The 15,215-nt window shown below is 45.7% G+C and overlaps 1 long non-coding RNA gene across 1 annotated transcript in view; it reads right to left on the minus strand.

The window, feature by feature from the left end:
• Positions 1 to 1,053: 1,053 nt before the first annotated feature.
• The window catches only part of LOC131913005 (uncharacterized), a 51,411-nt gene continuing 37,249 nt past the window's right edge, over positions 1,054 to 15,215 (minus strand). Inside the window, exons 3-4 of the long non-coding RNA XR_009379785.1 lie at positions 1,895 to 2,016; positions 1,054 to 1,763 (exon numbers count right to left, since the gene is read on the minus strand). This is a non-coding gene — a long non-coding RNA (uncharacterized LOC131913005). The remainder of the gene's footprint in view (positions 1,764 to 1,894; positions 2,017 to 15,215) is intronic.

Consider the following 15,215-nt stretch of genomic DNA (forward strand, 5'->3'; position numbering starts at 1 on the left):
GATGTAAAGTACCGGTAAGCCACAAGCCACGTGGCAAGGTATAGATTAATAGAAATGGATTAATTTAAGCTGTAAGAACAGTTAGCAAGAAGCCTGCCATGGCCATACAGTTTGTAACCAATATAAGTCTCTGTGTTTACTTGGTTGGGTCTGAGTGGCTGTGGGACTGGCAGGTGAGAGAGATTTGTCCTGAGGTGGGCCAGGCAGGAAAACTCTAGCTACACCCCCAGCCTTCTGCCCTCCAGTTCAGCCAGCACTATATTCCTCACACCCTTAGGCCTGTGGTCAGCATAGCATGCTGTGGCCTCAGCAACACAGACCAAACAGTAACATTCCAGAAAGGGCTTAGTGAGTACACACTCTGGCTAGGACTCTTCAGCCCGCGGTATAACTGTGAGCATCAGCAGAGAAGCTCCTGTCTAAAAGGGTTCAGTGAGTACACACTCTGGCTAGGACTCTTCAGCCCGCGGTATAACTGTGAGCATCAGCAGAGAAGCTCCTGTCTAAAAGGGTTCAGTGAGTACACACTCTGGCTAGGACTCTTCAGCCCGCAGTATAACTGTGAGCATAAGCAGAGAAGCTCCTGTCTAAAAGGGTTCAGTGAGTACACACTCTGGCTAGGACTCTTCAGCCCGCGGTATAACTGTGAGCATAAGCAGAGAAGCTCCTGTCTAAAAGGGTTCAGTGAGTACACACTCTGGCTAGGACTCTTCAGCCCGTGGTATAACTGTGAGCATAAGCAGAGAAGCTCCTGTCTAAAAGGGTTCAGTGAGTACACACTCTGGCTAGGACTCTTCAGCCTGCGGTATAACTGTGAGCATCAGCAGAGAAGCTCCTGTCTAAAAGGGTTCAGTGAGTACACACTCTGGCTAGGACTCTTCAGCCCGCGGTATAACTGTGAGCATCAGCAGAGAAGCTCCTGTCTAAAAGGGTTCAGTGAGTACACACTCTGGCTAGGACTCTTCGGCCCGCGGTATAACTGTGAGCATCAGCAGAGAAGCTCCTGTCTAAAAGGGTTCAGTGAGTACACACTCTGGCTAGGACTCTTCGGCCGCGGTATAACTGTGAGCACAAGCAGAGAAGCTCCTGCTCACTGGACTTTAACTCTGTGAGAAGACACATAAGAAATAGAGGCCCAAGCACGGTTAATCCAAATACTTGAGTGTGGTGAAGAAAGAAGCGAACACCGTTGGAGAAAGTGACGGGAAACCGCAAGCCAAGCATAGTGGACTGAGAGCTTAGTGGCGAGAAAAGCCTGTGGAACAGAGACCAGGGCATAGCTAGGCAGGTGGGAAAGCTTGGTTGGGAAGAAGCAGCAAACCCATAGTTTATATATTCCCTGCACTGGGGAGTCAGAGAACAGGGGTCAGGCGTCCAAGGCCTGCCTAGGTAACATGACACCGGGTCTCAAAAGAGGCCAGTCCATGGGTAAGCCACCACTGGAAGGGGGTTTATACTCAGCTGGGCTCGGTTCTGCTGCACTCTGTCTTAATGAGTTGCAGCAGTGTCTCCCTACATCCAGCTGAAGTTTGAGACATGTATCTCTTTAGTCACTGCCCCAGACCCACAGTTGTGAGTCACCGTAGCCAGCTGGTAACCCTTTTGATCTGTCAGCCTCTTCCTCCCACAGGGCCTGGGCAGGGGCAAGACTGTCATCAGCTGGCTTGGGTTGGTCGGAGATTTAGGGGCCGTGTGGAGTGTGATCAAGCTCGTCAGTCTCTGTGCATCTCAGCTCCCTCCCCTGGAGATGGCAGGATCGCAGCCTGTGCGGGGTTATTAAAGGGATTTATGAAAAAAAAACTTGGCAGAGGCAAACACACAGCTGCCTACTTAGGGAAGGCTAGGTAGGAATAGTCAGCCCACCCAGCCTCCCACCTCAGGCTCTACCCCTCACCTCACACAGGAGGCCAGATTCCTTTCCCACTGTGCATGCTGTGGATCTCCTTTGACCAAAGCTTAAAGATGATTATTGTGATGAAATAAACTTGATCTGTTTTCCAGAGCCACATCCATGACCTTGAAAATGAGCCAGAAGATCACCCCGTTAGTCTTTAACATCAAAACTAGGTCAATTGAGCTGAGTGTGACGTGCATGCCTTTTATCATAGTACTTTGGAGGCAGTGGCAGGGGCAGGGCCAGAGGCAGGTGGATCTCTGTGAGTTCGAGGCCAGCCTAGTCTACATAGCAAGTTCCATGACAGCCAGAGCTAGTAGAGAGACCCTATCTCATTTAAAAAAAAAAATCAAGTGTGTGTGGTGCTACATGCCTGTGACCTCAACACCTGGGAGGTAGAGGCAAAATGATCGCAACTGAGGCCAGTCTGGGCTACACAGTGTTGAAACTGTAGTGGAATACGTAAATTCTAAAATGCATAGCTAACTGGTGGGTAGAACACCACAGCCTAGCTCTTTCCCTCCTTCTGTCTTTCCCTTCATACCGGGGATCAGAATTAGGAGTCTCACACATTCTACCGCTTGGCTGGATCCTTCGAGTCACAGAACTGCAAAGTTCGTGCTTGCCGCGTTCCTCACCCAAGGAAACTAGATCCCCGCGAAATTAAGGCATTTGCCAGGAAGGCATCACCAGTTCACAGTCTCTGCATTGGAAGCTGTTGTGAGTGACTGTCCTCTGAGCCAAGCCGCTGCCATCTTGGAGCATTTACCTGTGCCCCCTTGCAGAAGATCATCCCAGCTAGGCTTGTGTCTGTCTACACCCTCCCTAGCACATGTTGTATACAGCTCGGCTTTAGCTGTCCATGGCCTCGGGGAGGGGCTAAGTACATTGGTCGGAGAAGACTGAGAGAGAGGGGCTCCATACACATGGCTTTGGGGAAGCCTCCGCCTTACTGGGTAAGGCTTTTCGGGAGCCGCCTGTTGGGAAAGGAGCACCCACACCCCTGTAGATGATCCCTCATCTGTGCTCTGCAAGAAAACCCAAAAAACTCTTTGGTTCCCCAGAGTGAACTTCCACAGAATTGTGCCTCAGTTTGTTGTTGGGACCTTATGAGAGGAGGTAAACAGATTTTGTTTATGTCCCCCTAACCCCTAAGGAATCTTAGCAACAAAGTTCAGGGTCTCACCACTCAGACGTGACCCTACCCAGAGACTTTGCATGGACTTTAGATAATAGATCCCTACTGATAGGTCAACGGCGCTGGTGGCAGCGCTGCTTACTGGCGGAAAAGTCACTGCGATGGCAACGACTACCAGAGTTACAAAGAGCTTTATTAGAAGGAAGGAGGGGATAGGAGGGAGGACAGCCAGGCCTAGGGGGAGGGAGAGACGGTGGGAACAGAGCAGAGAGCAGGGAGCAGAGAGGGAACAGAGAGAGAGCAGAGAGAGAGGGTGGGGGTCCGCCACCGGCTTTTTGAGGTACAGATTGCATGACCACGTAGTTGCCAACGCCTGCTGTGACGGAAGATGAAAGACCCAGAGCTGCGCATGTGCCAAAGTGAGGGTAGGTTCCTAACACCTACGATTCAGTGAAAGATAGTGTGGACTATACATTTTTAAAGTTTTCTAGTAGCTATTATCTTAGCGTTCCGTATTTTGGCACAGGGTTTCATGTAGCCCAGGCTTGTCTCAAACTAAATTCAGAAATAGCCTTGAACTCTTGAATTTCTTTCTCCACCTTTGAAGTGCTGAGATTACAGGGGCATACACATTTTCAAAACATTAAAAAAGAAGCAGCAGCAGCATTGGCCTGTTGTGGTGACCCATACCTATAATCTCAACACTTGGGAGGTAGAGGAAGTCCAAAGTCATTCTTGGCGACAAAGTGAGTTTGAGACTAGCCTACTTAAGACTCTGTCTTTAAATATATATATCTACATGAGTCAAAATTCATGATTTATATAATACTGCCATTAATATATATATATATATATAAAACTTAGCGTTATACACCAATAATTTTAAATTTTATCTCCCTTCTCCAACAGAAAAGACATAGCTAATTTTTTTTAACATTCTCTTACAGGTCAAACAATGACTTGGCTAAGAAATTAGACAGATCATCTATGATTGTGAAAGGGTCCATGACCACAGTCAAAGTGAGAACACGTTCTGTTCTCCATCTTTCTCTCCAAGTCCTTAGCACTTTTCTTCAATTATCTCCATTTTCTAGATGGCATAAAGTCTGAATTTAAAGTAGAAAAGATAGATGTGTGGTACTACCTTAATGGTTGAGATTGTCATCGTTCAAACAAAATCCAACATAAAATGAATTTTAACTAGATTAAAATCCAACATAGATGTATTCACCCTTCCTCTCTGCTTCCAGCAGCCTCCTGCTGCTCACGCTTCTTGCCTACTGCCTTGTCTTCCCCACCATGAGGGACTATATTCCTTTTGAATTGCAAGCTAAACAAACTCTTTGTCCTTCAAAATAAAAAAAAAAAATCCAAGGTAAGATAAATATTAAGAACAGTAACCCATATACCCCCTGCATTTAGACACTAAGATTTCCCATTGGCTTGTGAGGCATCCCAGGCACTAATGTCTACCAGGAACAGCACTGTGGAGGCCTAGGTAACCCCCACATTTTTGTCTTCTCATGTCTCAGTCTCCTTTTTATGGACAAAAGAAAATTGTGTGTTACCCTTGAATGACGACCACTATGTTTGACCAAGCCTTGAAATGTAAATATAACCAGAGAGAGCACTGTTCTTCAGAATGCAGTTGGAGCTACAGCATCTCCTCTCCCACTGAAGAGGGGGCTCATACAGTGAACTCTGAGTGAAAAAATAGGGAGATGAGACACCACATAATATGTGGCCTATTCACCTGCCAAGGTTTGGATAAAGTTTTCCCTGCTTGTTCTGCTCGATTCCTGCCACACTTTCATGCCACAGATATCAGAGAGCAATCCTGTGCCCTTTCCAAAGACGTCCCTGTCTTTAGTTCAATCACACTGAGTTCTCTCTGCTCTTACCAGGGTTGATTCACAGTCAGCCATGTCTGTTTACTGCTTGCAGCACGGTGTGCTATGCAGGTGTGGTGGTTTGAATGACGATCGTCCCAGTAGACTCATGTGTCTGACTGTTTGGTCCCCAGTTGGTGGACTGTTTAGGAAGGATTAGGAGATGTGGCCTTCTTGGAGTAGGTGTGGCTTTGGATGTCAATCTGCCCCTTGGCCAGCAAGGCTAAATCTCCAGGATCAAAGAATATATTCTAAAGATCTAAATGGGGACAACAGGAGACTTTTTCTTTCTTTCTTTCTCTCTTTCTTTCTTTCTTTCTTTCTTTTTTTTTTTTGAAGTTTTTTGAGTTCAAGAGTAGTACAAAACAAAGCACTTCTTATTTTTATTATTATTATTATTATTATTTTTTTTTTTTTTTTTTTTTTTGGTTTTTCGAGACAGGGTTTCTCTGTGTAGCTTTGCGCCTTTCCTGGAACTCGCTTTGGAGACCAGGCTGGCCTCGAACTCACAGAGATCCGCCTGGCTCTGCCTCCCGAGTGCTGGGATTAAAGGCGTGCGCCACCACCGCCCGGCCTTATTTTTATTATTAAAGTGAGAAAAACATGAGGTGAAATCTACCGTAAAGTTAGGTAAATACAAGGACAGCAAGGAGTATACCTGGTGTTATGTCTTATCATCTTTGGTCATATGAAAAGAGCAAAGAATATTCCCACAGAGATGCTGTGGACATGCCAGGGCATTTCCACCATGTCCTTGCTTTTAAGTACATTCACTTACCATAGTTTATGCAATTCTTTCTAGAAGGCCACCTTGTGGGAAGAACATTCTGTACTCTGCCCCATTCATAGTTCACAATAAATTTATAGCTTTCTTACATTGGCTCCCACACTTGAAAGAGGTGAGTCACTGGAGGGGGCCTTTGAGGTTTCAAAAGCCCACCCCAAGCCCAATCTCCCTCTCACTCTCTGCCCACTGCCTCCTGCAGATCTGGATGTAAAGCTGCCAGCTACTGCTCTAGCCCCATGCCTGCCTACCTGCTTACCTGCCTGCCGCTATACTCCCTGCAGTGATGGCAGTCATGACCTAACCCACTGAAGCTGTAAGCAATGCCCCAATTAAACGTTTCCTTTTATAAATTGCCTTGGTCATGGTGTTTCATCACAGCAATAGAACAGTAACTAAGAACAGCAGGAAAACATAAAGCTGAATACAACAGACTATCTCCTCCTCCATCTACTTCTGTTTAGGGATTATTTCTAATAGGCAAAAAGCTGCTGCAGACTCTGGGCTGATTTGCAGCATATGGAATTAGAAACCAGAAAGCTATTATAAGATAGTGCTCATCCTCTGGGTATTTTTGAGGACCTTTCATGTACACAACCTGTTGACATTTCTGAGATTTTTATGAAATAGAACACTGGGGACCAGAGAGATGGCTTAGTGGCTAAGAGCACTTGTTGATTTTGGAGAGGACCTGGGTTCAGTTCCCATGTATACACATGTAGTGCACATACATACACACAGTCAACACACACACACAGATAAAAAAATAAATAGTTTTTTAAAAAAAGAAGTAGAACGTTGGTGCTGGGGACATAGCCTCAGCTGGTAGAGTGCTGGCCTCGTATTCATGAAGCCCTGGGCTCCATCCCCAACAGTCCATAAATCAGGTGTGGCAGGGCACACTTGAAATCCCAGGAAGATATTGACTTTAAGGCAAGACTTAGCAACAGAGTAAATTCAAGGACTGTCTGGGCTGCATCAAAAAACAAATCAACAAAAAAAGAAGTTGAGCTGGGCATGGTGGTACATGCCTATAATCCTGGTACTTGGGATGTGGAGGCAGAAGGATCTGGAATTCAAGGTCAGTCTCAACTACATAAAGAGCTTGAGGTTACCCTAGGCTATATGGGACCCTGTCTCAAAAACAGAATTAAAAGTTTGATTTTCCAGCTATGTTTATGTTATAGATCTGCCAGAATGTTTCAAAGTGTTCCCAGAAACACCATAGCAGCCAGGCTGCTTAGATGATCACATTGCTGATGTCTTCAGTGGGCCCATACGTTTCAGAGTGCTGTGGTTTGAAAGTGGAATATCCTCCTCAGGTCCATGTGTTTAAACAGTTGGTACCCAGCTGTGGAGCTATATGAGAGGGTTGTGGAGCCTTTGAGAGGTGGAGCTTTAGGGAGGAAATGAGCCATGAGGGGCTGACCTTGAGGGTTTATAGTCTGTCCCCACTTCCTGTTCAGTCTGTTTCCTGAGTGCACTAGGACCAGACAGCTTGCTTTCCCAGATGCTGCCTTGTCTCCCCCATCATGGTGGACTGTATCCTTCCAGAACCGTGAACCAAAATAAATCCTTCTCCCCTAATTAGCTTTTGTCAGGGATGTTACCACAGCAGCAGGAAAAACAGTGAGGACAGGAAGGTCTTCATTGAGAACATCTTCCACTCTCCCCTCTGCAGTGAGATCTTGGAACTAGGTCATCACTCTGCAAGGACCTCACTGCCTTAGGCTGCAGTCTACTGAGCTCTCTTTGGGTATAGGCCTATAACCCTAATTGAGGCTGAAGCAGTAGATTCATGAGTTCAAGGCCATCCTAGACTACTTATTAAGACCCTGTCCGTAAATCCAAAACAACAGCTACAAAAAAGCTATCTTCAATGTTTTAATTTTTTAACTTATTTACAAATCACCCAGATACTTAACGAATATTTTATTACCTTATCTTGTTATTATCTTGTTATATTATAAATAACCTCATGACCTTTAGATTTCAAGTTACCAAAAAGATGTTTGCTATTATGAATTTATAAATGTACAAATGCTTTGAAGGTGTGATGGTATGCAGATTTAGTTCCAGCACTCAGGCAGAGGCCAATGGATCTCTGTGAGTTCAAGGCCAGTCTGTTCTACATAACAAATTCTAAGCCAGCCAGAGCTACATAGTGAGACACTCTGTCTAAAAAATAAGGTTTTCCCCATTTATATTCACTTAACTTTCACGTTTAACAATTTTTAAATTGTTTATTAAAAATAAAAGTGGAGGCTGGGCCACGGTGGTGCACGGCTTTAATTCCAACACTAGGGGGGCAGAGCCAGACGGATCTCTGTGAGTTCGAGGCCAGCCTGGTCTACAGAGCAAGCTCCAGGACAGGCACCAAAACTACACAGAGAAACCCTGTCTTGAAAACCCCACCACCACCACCAAAAAAAAGTGGAAGAAACACTCCTCCTCCTAATGCTTGGACAGGTGAGGTGGGCCCCAGCAGGCCCAATGTGAAGAGGAGACAGGTGATGAAGAGATGGGGGTGATGGGGGGGCAGCGTGGTGCATGCACTGTGGAGAGAGACAGAACTGGTGACCTAACATGGTGATGGGTATGAGTAAGGGCTGAAGTTGATGGTGGATCATGTCGTTGCCCAGTGGGGTCAACGGGATGGTGTGCAGCACCCCAGAACTTAAGGAGTTTAGGCAGATGCAGACTCAGCACCTGAACAAGCTGCTCGGCCACAGGATCACCCTAGCTCTGGGCAGTAACAGAGGCCCTAGATGAGGAATGGTCCATTTCCTAACTTTGACCTCCTCAAAGGACCACTGTGTCCAGTGATGCCGTTGAGGGCTGTGTGGGTCAGTGGCCCTGCTGTGGCTGGGGTTGGGTTAATGTCTGAGGATGGTGTTATTACCTGATGACATGCTGATGTTCACGGCCTGTGCCATGGCCTGAATCCATGTTGATATCTGTGGCCTGTATTACTGCTAAAGGCCACACGGATGTCTATGATCTTTGCTGCAGCCTGATGCCATGTTGATGTTCATGGGCCGTACTGATGCTGGGGGGCACACTGATCTGAGTGGCCTGTGCTGCTGCCTGAGGCCAATGGTGATGTCCCAGTCTGTGCTGCCACTGAGGGCCATGTATGGATCTGTGGTCTTACTGTGGCCAGGTCTGTGTTTGTGTCTGTGGCCCATGCTACTACCAAAGGTCACTCAGATGTCCATGGTCTGTGCTGCAGCCTGAAGCCATGGTGATGTCCATGATCTCAGCTGCATAAGAGGGCCTTGTCTGGGTTCTACTACAGTCAGGAGCCCTGTTCATGATCTGTGCTGACACCAGAAACCACGTGGAAGCCCATGATCCATGCTCCCTCAGACTGTAAAGAGCAAATAAGCTGCTACTTTGGCAGTGACATTGATGACTGCAGATGCACAGTTGAGAAAGAGGGACATGAAAGACTTCTGTGACAACCCCTACCTCTACCCTCCCCCCCCAAACTACTAACAACCTAAACAGGAAGCCAGGAAGCCATCAAAGAGAACTCTTAATGGGATCCTGAAGTATAGCACTCCACAATAGATGGCTTCCAGCGGGGACATGGGAGGGGAAGGACTCAGTTCTGTTTAAGAGGCATGCCACTGAGAGTTTGATCACGCTCCAGTGAGTATATAGATAACCCAAAGGAAGATAACCTTTCTCTCTCTCTCTCTCTTTCTTTCTCTCTTTCTTTTTCTTTTTCTTTTTTTTCTTTTTTTTTCTTTTCTTTTTTTTTTTTTTTCTGCTAGGGGGAGGTCACAAGGGCAGGGGTGGACATGGAAGGACTGAGAAACAAATGTGATAAGGGTGTATGATGTGATGTGGTGATACTTTGTTTGTTGTCTAATAAATAAAGTTTGCCTGGAGATCAGAGGAAAAAGCCAGCCACTATATTAAACATAGAAGTCAGGCAATGGTAGCACCCACCTTTAATCCTATCACTCAGGAGGCAGGGATCTGTCTGGATCTCTGTGAGTTCAAGGCCACACTGGGAACAGAGCCAGGCACAGTGGCACACACCTTAAATTCCAACACTAGTTAACCATAAAGGTTTGGAGGTCTGTACAGACAGACAGGAAGTGACAGAGCTGGGCAGGAAGAGGAAGTAATGTAGCTGAACAGAGAGCAAATGATATAGCAGAACAAAAAGACATATAGGTGTGGGTATACAGGAAGTACATCTCTCTCTCTTTCTCTCTCTCTCTGGAGACTGAGGTGTCGGTGAGGTGAGGTTAGCTTGTGGCTTTTCCTATTCCTCTGATCTCTCAGATTTTCACCCCTATATCTGACTCCGGGTTTTCATTTAATAAGACGGTTTAGCAATTCATCTATAATGTGACATCCCCAAAGAATCAATAAAAATATTATGTTGGAAAAAATAAAAAATAAAACTGGGCCAACAAGATGGCTCAACAGGTAAAGGTGCTTGCAGCCAATCCCAATAACCTAAGTTCTCCCTGAGACCCACACGGAGGAAGGAGGCCAGCACATGTGCTGGATGGCATGCTCGTGTTCACACGTGTAAACACACCTGCGTACATACCCCCCAAACATACACACAAGCACACACACATTAAAAATGTGAAGTGTGTGTGTGTGTGTGTGTGTGTGTGTGCACGCGCTGCGTGTGTGGCATGGTGTGTTGTGTGTGGCATGGTGTGTGTGTGTGTGTGTGTGTGTGTGTGTGTGTGTGTGTGTGCGCATGCTGCGTGTGTGGCATGGTGTGTGGTGTGTGGCTGTCAGAGAACAACTTTCTGGAGCTGGTTCCTTCCGTGGTGGGACCCAAGGATGTGACTCAGGCCATCAGGTTTGCTCAGCAAGTGCTTTCATCTGCTGAGCCCAGTCTTTTCTTTTGACAAAACAAAGGAAAGCTAAAACTGCACCAGTTCTAGTCCAGTTCTCCCTGTGCCATTCTTTGGCTACACTGGTGTTGGTCTCATAAACATTTGCTACATTGTTCAAGTATATTGATGTACATTTATAAACAGATTGCAACATTTTAAGCAAAAGTATTTTAAAAGGCGGGGTGAAGCCGACTGGATAGCACATTGTGTGGTTTGAATAGGAGTGGCCCCATAGGCTCATAGATTTGAATGCTTGGTCAGCAGGGAGTGGCCATACTTGAGAAGGATTAGGAGGTGTGTCCTTGTTAGAGTAAGTATGGACCTGCTGGAGGAAGTATGTCACTGAGGGGTGGGCCTTGGGAATCAGAAGCCCAAGTCAGTCCCAGTGGCTCTCTCTCTTCCTGCTACTTATCAAGATGTAGAACTCTCAGCTCCTTCTTCAGCACCATGTCTGGCTGCACGCCATCATGCTTTCTTCCATAATGATAATAAACTAAACCTCTGAAACTGTACACCAGCCTCAACTAAATGTTTTCTTTATAAGAGTCGCCAAGGTCATGGTGTCTCTTCACAGTAACAGAACATTAATCAAGACAAATGGCATTGCTCACAGTGGGCTGGGTCATCCCATATCAATTAATGATGTGGACTCTGTTCACTCTGTTCATGGTTTCCTGCAATTCCATTTGTCAGGTCTTGGTATTATGTCCTATGTTACTGGAGTCCTTTTCAGAAAGACATTGCCTATGAATATGTCTTGTGGTATTGTCCTGTTTCAGAGTTTCCATTCTAATATTAAGGCAACTGAGAGCTACCCACCCAAATCATCTCATCAAGAAATTCTGGGAACACACACACACTAAATTAAAATTAAAAAAAGAAAGAAGTAATCAATTCTGGGACTAGAGTCAGGAATGCACACTAAAAACACCGGGTTTAGCAGTGCATGCCTATAATTCTAGCATTAGGGAGGCAGAGGCAGAAGGGTCTTTGCAAATTCAAGACTAGCCAGCTTTACACAGTGAGTTTCAGACTAACCACAGACACATAAAGAGATTCTGAGAAGATAGAAAGAAGAAAGAATATACAATTCAATAGGTCCACAGTTCTGAGAAGCCAAATGGAGGACCCCCATTTAATTTCTTATGTGTTCTGAGCATCCTTTAAATTCCTCTTTTCAGGATTAAAGTGGATGTAAGATTTGGGTAACTTAGTTCACAAATGTCAGATGAGACTTCTCCATGCTTCCCTGAGGGTGGAAATGCCAATTACCCAATATGTTCCGTCTCCTCTAAGTCTGCTGAGGCGTTCCCTTGTAATTAGTCTCCTGCCTCTGAACCAAGATGGAGTGTCCCCAAGGACAAACCTTCCTTTTGTGCCTGAACTTCCAAATTACACTGTGTTGTCTCATCTGATCAATTTCCATGACCAGGTCCCAGGCTGAGAATCACTGAAAGGGAGGAGAGATGCAGTGGACAGAGACAAGGGACTGTCCACAATGTGAACATTTGCACCAGCTACATCAGGGAGCTGTGTTCTGTGGGGAAAGTGCAGGCTCAGGGATGGCCTGTTAGTCTGTAGCTCAGTGCAACATGCTCAACATGTTGAAGACCACAGGTCCAATTCCCCAATGCTCAAAAACCAAAACAGCAACAACAACAAAGTGGGGGGGACTCAAACATATTCAGACCACCCCCTTTCTCTGTCCATCCTGAGTTTTATGTAGCCCAGGCTGACTTCAAACTTTTACCATGCAGCTGAGGATGATCTTGAAGTCTCTGTGTGGTTATTTGGGGAGTGGCTGGCTGAACAGAGAAGTTTGCCTACAGTTAGTTCCTCTGCTTTCTACCCATAGGCATGCAACATCATCATGCCTGCCCAAGCTACTTTTCCAAAACAACAACAACAACAACAACAACAACAAAAACAGCATTTTCCAATGCTCTCTCTGCTCAGGGTATCCTTGCCTTCTCTAAGTTCATTTGGTCTTGTTATTCTGTTTCCTGAGAGGGTAGTCAGTCTAGACCACAGCAGAGCAGAACCATGGGGTTCTAGAAAAGCCCCCTGCCTTTGTCATCCCTGGTCATTCTCATGTCCTTTCCTTTAAGAGCTGGCAGTACTGCAGAGCCACCCTTCAGCATCTGAACAACTCGAGGACTTAAGACCTTGGCTCTGAAGCTTACTGGACGTCCTCCTCTGCCACGTCTGTTATCACGTCTGCACTTCTGCAGCACCTGCTCCTTCAGTTTCCTGTCACACCAACTCACCTTTTGTAGTCATATCCATTTAATGTAAATTTGAACCCCCATCCTGGTGAGCTTAAAGATTCAAAGTTTAAAGTGTTCAGGTATGATGGTCCATGCCAGTGATCTCAGCATGCAGGAGGCAAAAAGCAGGTGGATCTCTATGAGTTCATGGCCAGCCTGGTTTACACAGCAAGTTCCAGGTCAGCCATGACTACACAGAGAGACCCTGTCTTTTTGTGTGTGTGTGTGTGTGTGTGTGTGTGTGTGTGTGTGTGTTTGTTTTTTTTTGTTTTTCGAGACAGGGTTTCTCTGTGTAGCTTTGTGCCTTTCCTGTAACTCCCTCCATAGTCCAGGCTGGCCTTGAACTCACAGAGATCTGCCTGGCTCTGCCTCTCAGATTAAAGGTGTGTGCCACCACTGCCTGGCATCTTTTTTTTTTTAAAGTTTAAAATGACTTTCTGTGGGCGGCTGAGATTGTTCAGTGTGTGTAATGACCCTTGCTGCCAAGCCTGATAATCTGAGTTCAATTCCTGGAGCTCACATGATGGAAGGAGAAAACAGACTCCTACAAGTTGTTTTCTGACTTCCACATGTACACTGTGGAATACACAGGAGAGCACATACAAACACACACACACACAATTTTAAAACATTAAAGTAATCTTATGCTACTTCACACAATATGGAAAAATTACCTTAAAATGATCAAAAATCTAAATGTAAGAGCTAAAACTACAGATTTGTAGAAGACAGTGTTAGCTGAGCGTAGTAAAGCAGGCACACGACTCAAGTACTTTGGGAGGCTGAGGGTGAATATTATGAGTTCAAGGACAGTCTGGGCTACAGGACACCCTGCCTCAACAAAACTGATTAATTCAAATGTGCAAAGAGGAGATGCAGCCAGGAACCATGGGTTCAAATCACAGCGAGAAGCCAGAGAACTAAAGCCTGCTTTTCCCTGGAGCCATCCTGTTATCTGTGGATTTTCATGTGACAAAATGTGAATCATGTTGGATATGCTCTGGAAGCTTCCCATGCAAGCTTTGTCTCCCACCTGGGGAGGAGAGGAGATTTCTCTTTCTGATGTGATGGAGGCTCAGAACCTGTAAGCATGCCACCCACAGCCTTTCAGTAATAGGATCAGTCATTCCATTTGGGTGAATCTTCTCTTCTGCTGCTTCATGGGCACAAAATCCCTGGATAAAATGATCTCTGGGGTTATGTGTTGTGGAATATTCCTTTACACTGTGTAAATATATGTCACTGTGATTACTTTAATAAAGAAGCTGACTGACCAATAGCTGGGCAGGATAAGGTTAGCAGGAAAATCAGACTAAGGTCACTAAGAAGAAAAAGGGCAGAGTCAGAGGAGTTGCCCCCAGACATGGGGTGGGGAAGAAACAGGAGGTACAAGATGAAAGAGAGGAAATGCAACACGGCAGGATGTAGAGTAATATGAATGGGTTAATTTAAGTTGTAAGAGCTAGTTAGTAATAAACCTGAGCTATTGGTTGAGCATTTATAATTAATATTAATATTAAGTCTCGGAGTGGTTATTTGGGAAGCGGCTGGCAGGACAGAGCCAATTGCTGTCCCAACAAGAAACTCTGCCTACAGTGTGTCTTCTCAAGGAAGGCATTTCCTAGTAAGAATTGATACTCAAGCTGGCGTGGTGGCTTACCCCTGTAATGCCAGCACTCAGAAGGCCAAGGCAGGAGGTTTCTGTGAGCTCTAGACCAATCTGGTGACTTATTGAGACTTGGCTAGGCATGGTGACATGCCTATAATCCCAGCTCTCAAGAGGTAGAGGCAGGAGGCCAAAAGTTTAAGCCCTCTTTGGCTACATAACGAGTTCTAGACCAGACTGGATTACCTAAGACCCTGTCTCAGGATACCAAAGACAGGCCTGGGGAGAGGGCTCAGCCAGTAAAATGCTTGCTATCTAAGCATGAAGAATTGAGTTTGATCACTAGCACCCACATAAAAAGTCAGGGGAGGTGACTAGTGCTTGTAATCACAGGGCAGGGAAGGCAAAGACACAAAGCCCAGATCCCTGGGCTTCCTGGCCAGTCTGTCCTACTCAGAAAATTCTAGGCAAATGAGTGACCCTGCCTCAAAAAATGAGATGGATGGATGTCTTCTAAAGAAGGACACACACACACACACACACACACACACACACACACACACACGAACACTTTCAAATAAAATTAAGAGAAAATAATTAAAAGTGGTAGTCAACAAGCTTAAACTTTAGAAGGAACAATTGGCACAGTGAGAGGGAGAGGCCGGGGAGGGTCACTGGAACTGTGAGCTAGAATGAACTCTTTCTCTAGGTTGCTTGTGCCAGGTGTTTCATCTCAGGAGCAGGAGTGAAACAGGACACTGGT

This window comes from Peromyscus eremicus, chromosome 6 (genome assembly GCF_949786415.1).
Source record: "Peromyscus eremicus chromosome 6, PerEre_H2_v1, whole genome shotgun sequence".
NCBI classification, from domain to species: Eukaryota; Metazoa; Chordata; class Mammalia; order Rodentia; family Cricetidae; genus Peromyscus; species Peromyscus eremicus.